Source organism: Microcebus murinus, chromosome 4 (genome assembly GCF_040939455.1).
Source record: "Microcebus murinus isolate Inina chromosome 4, M.murinus_Inina_mat1.0, whole genome shotgun sequence".
Taxonomy (NCBI): Eukaryota; Metazoa; Chordata; class Mammalia; order Primates; family Cheirogaleidae; genus Microcebus; species Microcebus murinus.
The window spans coordinates 69,771,937-69,788,117 of record NC_134107.1 but is presented as its reverse complement, the minus strand read 5'-3'; the positions used below and the strand labels follow the sequence as shown (position 1 = coordinate 69,788,117).

General features: G+C 38.0%; 1 non-coding gene across 1 annotated transcript; it reads right to left on the bottom strand.

Moving 5' to 3' along the window:
* Positions 1–5,173: 5,173 nt before the first annotated feature.
* Positions 5,174–5,280, bottom strand: LOC142870743 (U6 spliceosomal RNA). Its single transcript, XR_012919088.1, has one exon. It is a non-coding gene; the product is annotated as a U6 spliceosomal RNA (small nuclear RNA).
* Between the last annotated feature and the right edge of the window lie 10,901 nt (positions 5,281–16,181).

The following is a 16,181-nucleotide window of genomic DNA, read 5'->3' as shown; positions in this document are numbered from 1 at the left end:
CTGCATGTGGAAAGGGATGAGGAGAAAGGGCCCATCTCCTGAAAGAGATCATAGAAGTGAAGTTTCTCACCAAGACCATACAATCAGTGGAGACAAGACTTCTGATTTCCTGTTCAAAAAAAAAAAAAAAGATATAATGCAGCTTAGAGTAATGAAACTCACTAGAGCACTCTTAAGCAGATCTTTATTATTACTGTTATTATTTTGCCTTCATGACACTTTTAGGTGACTCAGGCAAATATATATATTCCTATAGAGATAGTTGAGAAGGCCATGTGAAAATGAAGGCAGACAATGAAGTTATGCTATCACAAAGCCAAGGAACACCTAGAGCCACCAGAAGCTGGAAAAGGCAATGAAGGATTCTCCCCTAGACCCTTCGAAGGGACTATAGCCCTGCCAACACCTTGATTTTGGACTTCTGACCTCTAGAACTGTGAGAGAATAAATTTCTATTGTTTTAAGCCATCAAGTTTTCGGTCATTTGTTACAGAAGCCCTAGGAAACCAGTACATAGAGCAGATATATTTTTTTAAAAGTTCTGTATTAGCTACCTATTATCCCAACATTGAGTGGCTTAAAACAATAGTATCTCAGCCAGGTGCAGTAGCAAGCACCTGGAGTCCCTGCTATTTGGGAGCCTGAGGCAGGAGGATAGCTTGAGCCCAGGGGTTGGAGGCTGTAGTGTGCTATGATCATGCCTGTGACTAGCCACTGCACTCCAGCCTGGGCAACATAGAGAAACCCCCGTTTCTAAAACAGCTGAAACAAAATAGAACAACCCAAAATCTTAACATGGTTTCTGTAGGCCAGGGGTTTGGGAACAGCTTGGCTGGGTGGTTCTTGCTCAGGATCTCTCATGAGGTTGCAATCAAGATGTTGGTCAGGGCTTCTGAAGGCTTGACTGCGGTGCTGGAAGAGCTGCTTCCAAGATGGCTCATTCACAAGGCTGGCAAGTTAGTGCAGGCTGCTGGCAGGAGGCCTGAGTTCTGTGCCACGTGGACCTTTCCCTTGGACTGTGTTAGTGCTCTCATAACTTGGTGGCTGATTTCTGCCAAAGTGAGTGAGCCAAGAAAGAGCAAAGTGAAAGCTGCAATATGTTTTATGACCCTAACCTCAGAAGTGACACGCCCTCAATTCCTCAATTCCTCAATAGTTTATTGGTTGCACAGATCATTCCTGTTCATTGTGGGAAGGGGCTATATAAAGGCGTGAATGCTAGGAAGTGAAAATCACAGAGGTCCAACTTGGAGGCTGGCTAGCACAAGTCCCAAAATTTTCAGGGTATTTCTGGAGCTAGAATATTTTCTATACAGCCACCTAGACCGTTTATATCTGGAGCAACAATGTTAAACAATATAAATACTCTTTGGAGTAATGAATGTGAGTTACTACAAGTTATTCAAATATTTAATTCTGTTTACCTTCACACTTTACATTGAATCATATAAAATGTGCTATTTTCATGGGTAAAAAATTATCTAATATCAGCAATTTCATATAGGTCATTAACTATGAAATGTCCGATTTTGAATCAAAAGTTTAGTATATCTCCAACAAAAAGCAGTAAAATTAATCAAAGTATGTGTCTAAACTATTGACACAGTTTTGTCATTTTAACAGTAGCTTGTTTGAGCAAGCATAGAAGCCTGGAGAGCAAGTGGTGATGAAATCATGAAAGGCTTTTTCCACAGCTTGTTGAGAATTGAATATTTTTTCTTGTAAGAAATGGACCTGGAAGAAGTGGTAGTCAGGGCTGGGCGCAGTGGCTCACACCTGTAATCCTAGCACTCTGGGAGGCCGAGGCGGGCGGATAGCTCAAAGTCAGGAGTTCAAAACCAGCCTGAGCAAGAGCAAGACCCCATCTCTACTATAAATAAAAAGAAATTAATTGGCCAACTAATATATATAGAAAAAATTAGCTGGGCATGGTGGCACATGCCTGTAGTCCCAGCTACTCAGGAGGCTGAGGCAGGAGGATTGCTTGAGCCCAGGAGTTTGAGGTTGCTGTGAGCTAGGCTGACACCACGGCACTCACTTTAGCCTGGGCAACAAAGTGAGACTCTGTCTCAAAAAAAAAAAGAAAAAAAAAAAAAAGAAGTGGTAATCAGTTGATGTAAGATCTGGTGAATATGGTGGATGACAGAGAGCTTCTAAGTCCAATCTCTGTAGTTTGAGTAGTGTTGTTTGTGCAGCATGTGGTCGGGTGTTGTCTTGTAAGAGGATTGACATGTATTTATTGGCCAATCTAGGCTATTTAATCACAAGCATCCTCATCATTTTGTTCATCTGGTTGCAGTAGACATCTGCTATAATCGAATGACTAGGTTTCATGAAGCTGTAGCAGATAATACCAGTGCTGGACCACCAAACAGACACCATTAGCTTTTTTTGATGAATGTTTGGTTTTGGACTGTGTTACAGCACTTTATCTTTACCCAGTCATTGTGCTGAACACTTGTGGTTGTCATAAAGAATCTATTTTTTATCACACATAACAAACAACACAGTGTAGAAATGGTTTGCCTTTAGGTTGTGACAGCAAAGAAAGGCCTGCTTCATGACAATTTTCTTTTGATGTTTGTTTAATTTATATAGTAGCCATCTATCCAGCTTCTTTACCTCATCAATTTGTTTTAAATAGTCTAATGTTGTTGGAATAACATCAAACCTTGTTGTTAATGTATGTATAGGTTAAGATGAATTCACTTCCATTAAAGTTTTTAGTTTATCGTTATCTACCTTGGTCTCAGGTTGTCCACGTGGCTCATTTTTAAGATTAAAATTTACCAGAACAGAACTTTTTAAACCATCAATGTACCGAGTGTTCATTAGCCACATCCTTTCCGAACACTTTGTGGATATTTTGAGCTGTCTGTGTTAGACTGGTTTTACGATGGAACTCATATTTGAAAGTTATATGAATTTTTGACTTATCTATGGTTGTACAAAAGTTGTTCTAAAAAAATTTGAAAGATAATCACAAGTCAAAACATGCATTTGAAAGAATGAGGATGTACCTTTACAATAAAAATAAAAAAGGAAGTGTCAGAGTGAAATGTCACAGATATTAACTGTCAAACTTAGTACTCAAGGAAATCAGACATTTCATACTCAATAACCAAATGGTACTTATAAAGGTGGGACTATGAGCTAAGACAACTTAGATAAACTTTGAAGAAGTTATAAATATAAAAATACTTTTCTTTCAAAACATTAATTAACAGAATTTTAAATGAACTAGAATTAAAGCATCCTGGTTGTTTGAAATATTACTATAGCCTTGATGTTCTCATAAAGTTTTCAGTTCATGAGCTGAAGGATGTGTGGCAGAAGTTCTGAGAGGGTAATATATCAGTGTGACTTGATGAAAGTCATTTAATATACTAGGACCAATTTTCTTTTTTTTTTTTTCTTTTTTTTTTTTTATATATTATTTAATTTTTCTTTATTTTATTTTTTCTTTTTTTTGCCTGGAAAACCGTATTTTAATAGGACCAATTTTCTTTATCTATAAATGAAGGAATTGGACTAGATGATATCTAAGTAGTCTTTCTGTGCTAAATTTTTTTAACAAAAGGTCTTGCTCTGTCACCCAGGTGGTGCAGTAGCACGATCATAGCTCACTGCAGCCTCCAACTCCTGGCCTCAAGCAATTCCCCCCACTTCGACATGTCAAAGTGCTGGGTTTACAGGCATGAGCACCGCGTCGGGCCTGTGCTAAAAATTTTTAACATGTCTTTATATGCTGTGTATGAGCCACAACCAGTTCCTTTCTTAAACTCATGGTAAGAAGAATTGCATATATAACTGAGTTCTACCAAAATATCTTCAGCCAAATATGTTTATTATACAGTATTAACAGTTAAACTAAGGGTCCCTAATGTTTATTACTAGTCCAGAGAGTCTTTGTTCCTACTTTGTTCTCTCGAAAGCATAGACTGCCCTTCAGTAAATCAATTTACTTAATTTGACTTGCTATATTTGACAACATTTTTGGGGTTTACATTATTTTTTTCTTGTGCCAAGTACTGCATTTTTCATTTCCCACAGAACCAGGACAAACTGTACATCCCCTACTGTGTCCAGGGCCGATCTGGCTAAGTGTCAACTATGTTAATTGGTATAGAGAAAACAGCAGCCCTATTTTTATCTGATTAAAAATCCCCACAAACATTCTCCTTTAAACTAAAGCTATGTCAGTACAAAGTGATTTAATTATAATATAAAGTTTGGCAGCTGTGTCTGTCCTGCCTTAATTTTACTGTAGCATGCAGAAATATTGCTTTTCCTGGAATCTTCCAGCATCTAAAAATTTAATCCTACTCTTGGAGGTTTAGAATTCAGTACTCAAAACTTTCACTAGACTGCCAGTTGAAATAAAATATCTTTGTTTTAAAGTGATATGTTTAAACAAAAGATTTACTGAGCAATCAATAGAACCTTATTGAAAAGGTAGTTTGCAATATTTCATTCTGCTGTTAAAAAGTCTGTGTCTGGGGAGGAAGCCGTGGAGACCCCTCCAAGGGTTGGAGGTGGGATTAATTTAGCAAGAAAAAGCGGGCAGCAAGGGCTGTAGGGCATCTGTCAACTTGCCACCATGAACGTGGTTTTTGCTGTGAAGCAGTACATTTCTAAAATGATAGAGGACAGCGGGCGGAGGATGAAAGTACTTCTCATGGGTAAAGAGATGACTGGCATAGTGAGCATGGTATGCACACAATCGGAGATTCTTCAGAAGGAAGTGTACCTCTTTCAACGCATTGATTCTCACAATCAAAGGACCATGAAACAACTGAAGGCAATTTGTTTTCTTCGTCCTGCGAAGATACTACATAAACTGAGCTGCCACCTGCCCAGGCAAATGCAGAACACTGTGATCTGAAACCATCAAGAAGGCAAAATAAATTTGTATTATCATCAAAAAAAAAAAAGGCTATGTCTTAAAAATTGCCCTAGCATGAGAAGATTATGTAATATAATTACTTTAGTTAATTGAGGTGTGGGAGGTGTGGGTGTAAAAGAGTAAAAGGTAATGAACTTTGATAAATTTATATGAGCAATAATAAGGTACTGGAGAAAACTTAATTTTATCAGAGAGTGACTATATCTTCAGCCCTCTCCTTCAAAATTGTATCCTGTCTCTTTATTTTATTTTATTTTATTTTATTTTTTTAATATGGAATGCTTCACGAATTTGTGTGTCATCCTTGCTCAGGAGCCATGTTACTCTTCTCTGTATTGTTCCAATTTTAGTATACGTGCTGCTGAAGAGAGCACCATCCTGCCTCTTTAATGTTGGAATTCCCCAAGACTGTCTTTAACTCACTACCAGGTTAACTTCATACATTCCATGACTTCACCAATTATTTGTACACTCATATTCTTTCGGTCTGTATCTCCAGCTTACCGAAAGCCACATTAATGTGCTTTGGTAGACTGGACAGCTCCATTTGGTTATCTCCTGAACAACTCAAAAATCAATATGTCTAGGACTTCCAGATTCCGTTCCTACTTGTAAGTAGCTTAAAAGTCACTACTTCATCCTAAGAAGTGAAAGACTGAACAAACAAAAAAATCAACAACACTTCTTAAATTTGCCAAAAAAAAGTTAGGTCACAGGGCAAACCACTTCCTCCAAATTGAAGACAGGCAGATACAGGGAATCACAATTTACCAGAGCAGAAACCCACAATCAGAAACTCTACAGGAGTCAGGGCTAGGATAGGAAAACCTAAACTGTAATCATTGGAGGTTCAGTGTAGACAAGCCTGAGAGTTATAAATTCCAGGGGGCACCAGTCATAGGGGGATCCCAACACTTTTATGAGTTTTAACTCATGGAGTTCTACCAGGTACTCACAGTGAATACTGGAGAAAAGTCTCCTCAAGCTTCTTGCAGGGAGAGGGGAAAAGGAACCATTTTTTTTTTTTTTAAAGAGGACTTAGATAATATAGAGGTGATTTAAATAATACTAGAGGATGTGTGTAGATGATATGATAATACTACCCTTAAAACTCTATATTTTTATTTACTTATTATTATTATTTTTTTTAAGAGATGGGGTTTAGCTTTCTTGCCCAGGCTGGACTTACGAGTTCAAGTGATACTTAGCCTCCTGAGTAGCTGGGACTACCCACATGTGCCATAGAGCCTGGCTCCATTTTTAAATATGCCAAAGCATTCTGTTCTTAACAAGGTCTACCCTCAGGAGAAACTGTTACCCTCAGAGTGAGGTGTTGTCCAACACCAACAACAAATTCTCCAATTCTCTGAACACAAATTGGGTGTCCAAAAATTCAATTCAATTCTATTATAACACTAACTACCTGGAGTTAGTGTCAGACTCTACAGGTTTAAGGGCTCTGTCCCACAATACTGCTACCATTTAGGATGCCAATTACAAGTCCCAGGCCACCCACACTTCTGACTCATTGGCCAGAAGTCTGGGCTTCCTATGACCTCTCCTCAGGCTCCATAATTTGCTAGAATGGCTCACAGAACTCATGAAGTCACTTTACTTACATTTACAGGTTTATTATACAGGATACAAATGAGCACTCAGATGGAAAAGTACATAAGGCGAGATCTGGAAGGATCCTGAGCTTAGAAGTTTCAGTTCCCATGGAGTTAGGGTGCACCACCCTTCCAGCACACAGATGGATCCACCAATTTGGGAGCTCTCTGAATTTCATTGTTCAAGAGTTTTTTATAGAGCTCAATCTCCATGTCCTCTATCTACTTCCCAGAGGTTGGTGAGTGGGGCTGAAAGTTCCAACTCTCTGTTCCCTTGGTCTTTTGGGTGGCCAGCCCCAACCTGAGGACTTGTAGGGGCCCCACCCCAAGTCACCTCATTAGCATAAACATAGGTGTGGTAGAAAGGGACTCATTATGAATAACAAAAGAGACTCCTATTCTGGAAATTTTAAGAGTTTTAGGAGCTCTGTGTCAGGAGACAAGGACAAAGACCAAATATATTTTTGTATTATACCACAAGAGCCTAACCTGCTGGTAATTATCAGAACCTAACCTATCTGGGGGAATAGAAATGCACAGGCTCACAAAAAAACTGTGATTTAATGATAGGACTATAGAATGCTTCACATTCCCTCTAATCTTACCATCATATCACTAAAAGCCTATTTACTGGATTTCTTTTACCCAGTTCATCATGGCAAGATTTTAACAAAATCTCAGTATGCAAAGCACATAAAGAGGCAAAACAAAAAAAATCGAAAAACAAACAAAAAACCAGTTTGAATAACTGAACAAGCATCAGAACCAGAGTTAGATATGGCAAGGATTTTGAAATTATCAGAATGGGAATTAAAACAACTATGATTAATATGCTACAGGTCCCCCCCCCCACTCTGTTGCCCAGGCTAGAGTGTCATGGGGTCAGCCTAGCTCACCTCAAACTCCTGGGCTCAAGCAATCCTCCTGCCTGAGCCTCCTGAGTAGCTGGTACTACAGGCACATGCCACCATGCCTGGCTAATTTTTTTTCTATTTTTAGTAGAGATGGAGTCTTGCTCTTGCTCAGGCTGGTCTTGACCTCCTGACCTCAAGCAATCCTCCTGCCTTGGCGTCTCTGAGTGCTAGGATCACAGGTGGGAGCCACTGCAGCTGAGGGCTCTAATGTAAAAAGTAAGGCAACTTTCAAGAACAGATGGAAAATGTAATCAGAACGATGAAGATGGGAATTCTAAGAAAAAAAATCAGAAAAAATGCTAGAGATCAAAAACACTATAACAGAAAGAAAGAGTGCCTTTGATGGGCTCCTTAAGTAGTCTGGACTCAGCTAAGGAAAGGAATCTCTGAGTTTGAGAATATAACAAAGAAACTTCCAAAAGTAAAAGGCAAAGAGAAAAAAAAAATACAGGGGAAAACCCCAAAAAACCAAGAACAGAATATCCAAGAACTGTGGGATTTAAAAACACATTTAAAAAAGTGTAATTTACATGGGTTACCTGCAGCATGTGATTTTCCTCAGGCCTTGTGACCAGTAACAAAGAATTGAAACCAAATACCAAAGTATCTAAGCATGAGCAGAAAGTTTTATTTAGCAAACACACTACTAAACAGACATGGAAGTGGACTGTTAAAAGTGGTCAATAATCAATGAAGTTATTTAAGCAAAGAGACAATACTACACTCTGAGGGGGTCAGAATGGCAGACGTCCAAGCAGACAGTGGCCCTGGGGCCTCTTTGGGTTCCCTTTTTCTTTCCTCTATCTTGCATTGTTGTTTCCCAGACCAATGATGGGAGAGGTTTTTTTACTTTATTTGTTCAGGCCAGGATGTGTCATGGCTTCCGAAGCCCATTCAAGGGGGGTAATAATACATGGTAATGATGGTATAATGAAGTTAGAGTTACTTGAGGACACTGTTGCCCTCCTTCAGCACAGGTACCTCCCAAAGGGCTTCCCAAACTGGAGTAAACAAGGTGTTTTTGCAATGGTTAGAATCTGCAGCTTGACTCCAGTTTTTGTTTTCACTAATCTGTAACCCAAATTCTGTTCCTAATCATTCTGCCCTACCTGTGTTCCCTGTTCTGGTCTTCTGCCTCACATGTGACTGGACTATAAGAAAGAGCAGAAAGAAAGGAACTGAAGCAATATTTGAAGCAATAACACATGGGTAAAAAAGAAATCTCAAGAAAAATTTAAAAATATATTGAACAAAATAAAAATATAACTTATCCAAACTGGTAGGATCCAGCAAAAGCAGTACTTAAAGGGAAGTTTATAGCATTGAATGAATATATTAGAATAGAAGAAATATCTAAAATCAATCTAAGCTAGTAATTTAGGGAATGAGGAGAAGAAGAGCAAATTAAATCCAATGTAAACAGAAGAAAAGAAGAGCAAGAATTAGGGCAGAACTCGATGAAATTGAAAATAAGCAATTAATAGAGAAAAATCAAGAAGAGCAAAAGCTGGTTCTTTGTAAAGATCAATAAAATCCATAAGCCTTTAGCCAGGCTAATTATAAACAAAAGGGAGAAGACACAAATTACTAATATCAGAGAGGAAAGAGGGGACATCACCAGAGATTCCAAGGACATTAAAAAGAAGCAGGAACATTATGAACAGCTCTATGCTCACAAATTTAATAACCTAGATGAAATGAACTAAATCCTTGAAAGACACAGTCTGCCAAAACTCACATAAAAAGAAATAGACTATCTGAGTAGGCCTATATATGCTAAATAAATTATATCAATAATCAATAACCATCCAAAACAGAAAGCACCAGGCCCAGTTGGATTCACTGGTGAATTATAACAAACGTTTAAGAAAAAAAATTACACCAATTCTCTACAACCTTTTTCCAAAGATAAAAGTAGAAAAAATACTTCCTAACTCATTTTGTGAAGCTGGAATTACCCTAATACCAAACCAGACAAAGACATTACAAGATACCTACAGACCAATGTCTCTCATGAATATAGATGTAAAAATTCTCAAAAATTATTAGTAAATTGAATCCAAGTATGTATAAAAAGAATTATATATCTTGAACTAGTGGGATTTATTCCAGGTATGCAAGGCTGGGTTAGCATCTGAAAAGCAATTAGTAAAACCTACCAAATTAAAAGGTTAAAGAAGAAAACCTACATTATCATATCAACAGTACAGAAAAAGCATTTGACAAAATCCAACACCCATTCATGATAAAACCTCTCAGGAAAGTAGGAATAGAGGGGAACTTCCTCAGCTTGATAAAATACATCTACAAAAATCCACGGTTAACATCATAGGTAATGGTGAGAACTCAAAGCTTTCCCCCTAAGAGCATGAACAAGGCAAAGATCTCACATTGGAAATCCTAGCTAATGAAATAAGAAAATAAAAGATATACAGATTGAGAAAGAAAAATAAAATTGACTTTCTTTTCAGATAACATGATTGTCTATGTAGAAAATCCAAAAGAATTGACAAACGAACTCCTGGAACTAATAAGCTATTATAGCAAAGTTGCAGAATACAACATTAACATATAAAAGGCAGGCTGAGGGAGGTGGCTCACACCTGTAATCCTAGCACTCTGGGGGGCCAAGGCGGGCAGATTGCTCTAGGTCAGGAGTTCGAAACCAGCCTGAGCAAGAGCGAGACACCCGTCTCTACCATAAATAGAAAAAAATTAATTGGCCAATTAATATATACAGAAAAAATTAGCCAGGCATGGTGGTGCATGCCTGTAGTCCCAGCCACTGGCTGAGGCAGTAGGATTGCTTGAGCTCAGGAGTTTGAGGTTGCCGCGAGCTAGGCTGATGCCATGACACTCACTCTAGCCTGGGCAACAAAGCGAGACTCTGTCTCAAAATAACCCCCCAGAAACCAAAAAAACAAAAACAAAAGGCAATCACTTTGCTATATCAGCAATAAACAAGAGGAATTTGAAGTTAAAAACACATTACCTTTTATGTTAGTACCCCCTCCAAATGAAATACTTAGGTATAGAGCTAACAAAATATGTATAAGATCTGTATAAGGAAAAGTACAAAACTCTGAGGAAATACATCAAAGGACTAATAAATGGAGGGATATTTTATGGTTATGGATAGTAAGACTCAATATTGTTGGAAGATGTCAGTTCACCTAAAACCGATCTAAAAAAATAAAGTTTATTAATTAAAAAATCAGTATGTCCAAACTGAATACATCTTTCTCTCCTTGCTACTTCCCCAACTTCTTTTCTCTCCAGGGTTCTCTTTTTCAGTGGATAGTATCAAGATACAATCAGCTAACTCAAGTCAGAAACTTAGGAATCAACTTAAACTTTGCATTCTCCCTTATCGATTTCATACAATCTCTTAATCAAGTCATATGCATTTTACCTATCTCTACAATCTATGTCCTTGTTCCCATCTCTAATGCCATTGTCATATTGCATTCTACCCACCAGCTAGTTTTCTTTTTATCTTACCTGTGGGTTAAGTGTCATCAACAAGTACAACTATTTTTTTTTTTTTTTGAGACACAATCTTGCTCTGTTGCCCTGAGTAAAGTGCCATGGTGTCAGCCTAGCTCACAGCAACCTCAAACTCCTGGGCTCAAGCAATCCTCCTGCCTCAGCCTCCCGAGTAGCTGGGACTACAGGCACAGGCCACAACACCCGGCTAATTTTTTCTATTTTTAGTTGCCTGGCTAATTTTTTTTTGTTTTTTTTCCACTTTTAGTAGACATGGGATCTCACTCTTGCTCAGGCTGGTCTCGAACTCTTGAGCTCAAGCAATCCTCCTGCCTTGGCTTCCCAGAATGCTGGGATTACAGGCATCAGTCACCGCAACCGGGCCAGTACAACGATTTTTTATGAGCTTTTGTTTTCTAATATTCTATTGGCCTACAGTGAATTAGACCTAATGCAGACCAAAAAATGTAAAACTTAGCTCTCCAGAAGTTTCTTTTTTTTTTTTTTTTTTTTTTTTTTGAGACAGAGTCTCGCTTTGTTGCCCAGGCTAGAGTGAGTGCCGTGGCGTCAGCCTAGCTCACAGCAACCTCAAACTCCTGGGCTCAAGAGATCCTCCTGCCTCAGCCTCCCCAAGTAGCTGGGACTACAGACATGCGCCACCATGCCCGGCTAATTTTTTCTATATATATTAGTTGGCCAATTAATTTCTTTGTATTTATAATAGAGACGGGGTCTCACTCTTGCTCAGGCTGGTTTCGAACTCCTGACCTCGAGCAATCCGCCCGCCTCAGCCTCCCAGAGAGCTAGGATTACAGGCGTGAGCCACCGTGCCCGGCTCCAGAAGTTTCTTGATATTTAATCTCATAACAAAGGCTTTTTAGTTTTAATTAAACTAAAAACCAAAGCGTTACACAGGTAGAGGAATGAGGAAAGAGATGGAATAATAGTTTCTGACTCAGGAAAGCATTTAATAGATTAATTCAATTTCAAAAATGAAAGGTTCCGCAAATACCAGTTAGTCCTCTGTGTCATTTTTGTCCTTGGGATCTTTCAGTGTTTCCCACTGCCTTCAGGACAATTTATCCAGACTTCTTAATGTGACATGTGAGGTCCTCTATGACCTGGCTGCTATCTTCCTTCCAACTTCATCTACCCATATGCTCCACTCACACTGTTGTTCAATCCAAAATCCTATGAGTCATCCTTGCATAGTCTTTTACATGAGCCACTCTGCTCCCAGATCCTACTCTCCACCACTCAATCCACCAGCAAATTCTGTTGATTTTATATTCAAAATATATCTAGATCTATTTCATTTCACTTCTATGCCTTCCACCCTAATTTAAGTTACTATCTCTGCTCTTCTGGTCTACAGCAATTCCTTCCTATTTTCTTTGTTTCTGTTTTTTGCTTTACATCCCATTCTCCACACAGCAACAAGAATGCACTTAAAAAAAAATTTTTTTTTTTAGATCATGTCATTTCTCTGTTCAGAACATCCAATGACTTCTCATCTCACTCGGAATAAAATCTAAATTCTTGTCAAAGCTCCCTGTTTTAGTTCCCTATTGTTGTAACAAAATGACCACAAACTTAGTGACTTAACACAATGGAAATTTATTCTGTTGTTTGATTTTAGACTTAACTCCAGAAGTTACCTTTTTTTAGGTTAGAAGTCTAAAATCAGTCTAATGGGGCTAAAAACAAGGTGTTGACAGATTTCTTCTAGAGGCTCCAGGAAGAATCCATTCCTTGCTTCTTCTATCTTCTAGATCTGGCATTCCTTGGCTGTGGCCATATCACTCCAATCTCTGCTTCTGTTATCACATAGCTTTCTCTTCTCTCTGACTGCACATCTTTCTCTTACAAGGACCTTGAGTTTACATTGATCCCACGCAGGTAATCCAGGATAATCTCCCTATCCTTTAACTTCAGCACATCTACAACATTCCTTTACCAAGTAAAATAATAAATTCACAGGTTCTGGGGGTTATTAGGACATGGACATCTTTGGTGGAATTGGTGGGGGAGTGGACATGAGTTAGCCTGCCACACTCCACACAAAAATTGTAAGAAAGCCTTTGATCATAAAAATCTGGATTTGTTGCTAGTAAGGGGAAGCATCACTATAACAGAATCTTAATAATGTCTCCAAAGGGGGTAGTTATGGAAAGATATTTATAGGATTCTAAAGGTGGCTGGTGTTAATCATAAGGTGGCTTTATGGTAGATATTAGGAGCCTATGCAGGGACTGGTTAAAATTTGTAAACTAGGGGAATTGCTAGAACATATGAGTATGCAAAGTTATAATTAAATTCAGTTTATTGTGGTTTATCTTGTAACCTGTGGTTCTAAACAAGTTGGTGTTAGAATAATAAGAGCTTTGATAGTTTGTGTTGCATGCCATGGAATAGTACAGTGGATCCATTTTGAAAGTCATTATAGTTTTTGCTTCATTTCTCAGTTTCCCTTCTTTTTGTCAATCTTTAGCCCAAGTTGGAATAAATAAATACCATTATTTCCTGGGACATGATCCGTCCAGATCTGCCATGCTGTTGAGTAAATTTCAATGGTGTACTAAGTTTTTTGTGGTAGTCATTTTGGCCTCTATAAATATCAGGCCTTCTTGTCCTTTTTGTTGAATGATCATTTCTAAACCATCTAGTTTAACAATGGCTGTGCAGCAGCATTTAAGACTTTAGAGTTTGCAAGGCATTTCAAAGACATATTCCCAGATTTTCAAAACTGGATAAAGAAAGCATATACTATAATCTATTTGGATCTTCTTCATATAATCAAGTGTCTTTTTTCCTGTAATTTGGGTAGGATTTGTTCAACACTCCCAGTGTATGAAGAATTAGTCCCATATCTATTAATTGTCAAGATAATGGTCTTGGGAATACCACGAGTAAAGGACTAAGGTGTCCATTAACAATCAAGGACCTTAATTCAGAAAAGGAGGGATAAAATAGCCAACAGCATAAAGACACACAACCAAGAGGATAAGCATATAAAGAAGAATATGGCAATCAGTGGGGTCGTATTCCAATGGTCTTGGGTGGAAACAGCCTACTTCATGCAGTCATTAATTAGTTTGTTCCAAGGATCTAGGGCTAGCTGTCTATTCTCATGGGACATCTACCTCTGGATATTATGTACACTCCTCAACGTGCCTTAAAAAACTCATCGTGATCTGTTTGTATCTCTAGATCATCTCTCAAGCCTCTTTTTCTTCTTTAGTCTTTCACTGGCCACACTGGCCTTCTTGCTATTATACAAACAAGTTAATCTTGTTCCTGCCTAAGAACCATTGTCCTCATTATTCCCTTTATAATAAATGACCTTCCCCACAGTATTTACATTGCTGACTACCACAATCCACTCAAGTCAAATGTCACCTTCTTAGAAAGTCTTTCCCTTATTACCCACTTTAATGTCCTCTTCTCCTATCATTCTTGATTCTTTTATCCTGCTTAATTTTTCTTCATAGCACTCTTCTCTACCTACATTTGTTTCATATTTATTTCTTCTTTGTTATGTGCCCCACTTGAAAATAACCACTATGAAGACAAGAAATTTCTGTTTACTTCAGTGATATGCTTTCAGGACCTAGAATACTATCTAGCATACATAGGTTCTCAATAACAACTTGCTGATTGAATAAATAACACCTACACACAAACTATGTTCCAGCCATATACAACTATTTTGCAGTTCTCAGATGACTTTTTTTTTTTGCATATCTGGCTCCCTCTGCTTAGAATAACTTTTTCCTGATTTTGTCATAACTCCTAATCATCTTTCAAGTTTCAGTTTAAGTGGCTATGCCTCTGGGACCTTCACTGAACCCTTCAAGCAGAATTAGGTGATTCTTTTCTCTGTTTTTGTTTTTTGTTTTTTTAAAATTTTTTTGAGACAGAGTCTCACTTTGTTGCCCAGGCTAGGGTGAGTCCCGTGCCATCAGCCTAGCTCACAGCAACCTCAATCTCCTAGGCTCAAGTGATCCTCCTGCCTCAGCCTCCTGAATAGCTGGGACTACAGGCATGCACCACCACACCTGGCTAATTTTTTGTATATATATTTTTAGTTGGTCAATTAGTTTCTTTCAATTTTTTTAGTAGAGATGGGGTCTTGCTCAGGCTGGTTTTGAACTCAGGACCTCGAGCGAGGTTCTGAGTTCTGCCTGCCTCGGCCTCCCAGAGTGCTAGGATTACAGGCGTGAGCCACCATGTCCGGCCTTTTCTCTGTTTTTATAATACTCTATGTAATATCTCTACAATGGTACTTTATACACTGTATTAATATTTTGTCTAATTCATTTCTATATCCTGAGAATTTGGCAGAGTGCTTTGCCCATAGCAAATTCTGAGTAGATATTTGTTGACTGATCTGATATATTGAATGACAACCATGTGTCAAGCATTGTACTAGTTTTTTGTGTACATTGTTTTAATCCTGACAGGAAATCTGTAGGATATATACTATTATTCCTGTATTACATAGGAGGAAACTGAATAACTTGCCCAGAGTTTTGAATCTAAGTTCAGACCTAAGTGTGTCTGACTCCAAATACAGTGCTTCTCTCATTGCTTCAAATGAATTAATAAATCTCTTTCATTTTACTAATACCTATTGGTCAAAATTCAGTATCCTAATTTTAACATCAGCATTGAACCTCTGATACTATTTTAGTTCAATGTTGTATGTTCTAATACACTTTTACTTGATTTAGCCTCTTGCATTACAGAGAAAAATGGACCCCAGATATCTTAACATCTTATGTAACCTATTTTTATTCTGCTTTATAATTAGAGAGTGTTTTTGATAATGATTCAGGGTCAAGGTTTGGTTAATCTTCCTTTTTAAGGGAAAGATTGTATTTAACAACCAGTCTATATAGTATCCCTGAACAGCTATAAAAGGCCTAAATATATTGTAAGCTATATTGAAATTGTAAAATTAATATACCTGAAAGAAAGGAAAGTGTGTCAGGAGTGAGTTACAGATAGTAAGAAGCCTCATATATGTGAGAGAAACTGGAGGTTACCTTGATTATTGTCTTTGTAGCCATGGTAGATAAAGTAGTTTGTATTAAAGAGCCATTTGGAACTTTTTTAATGAAAATTTTAGAAGTACATGAAATAGTTTCATGAGGAACTCAAGCAGTGAGAGCCCAGGCTCTAAAGTTAGACAAACCTGAGATCTACTCCTACTTCCCTCAGTGAATAGCTGAGCAAACTTAAGCAAGTTAAATAATTTTTCCC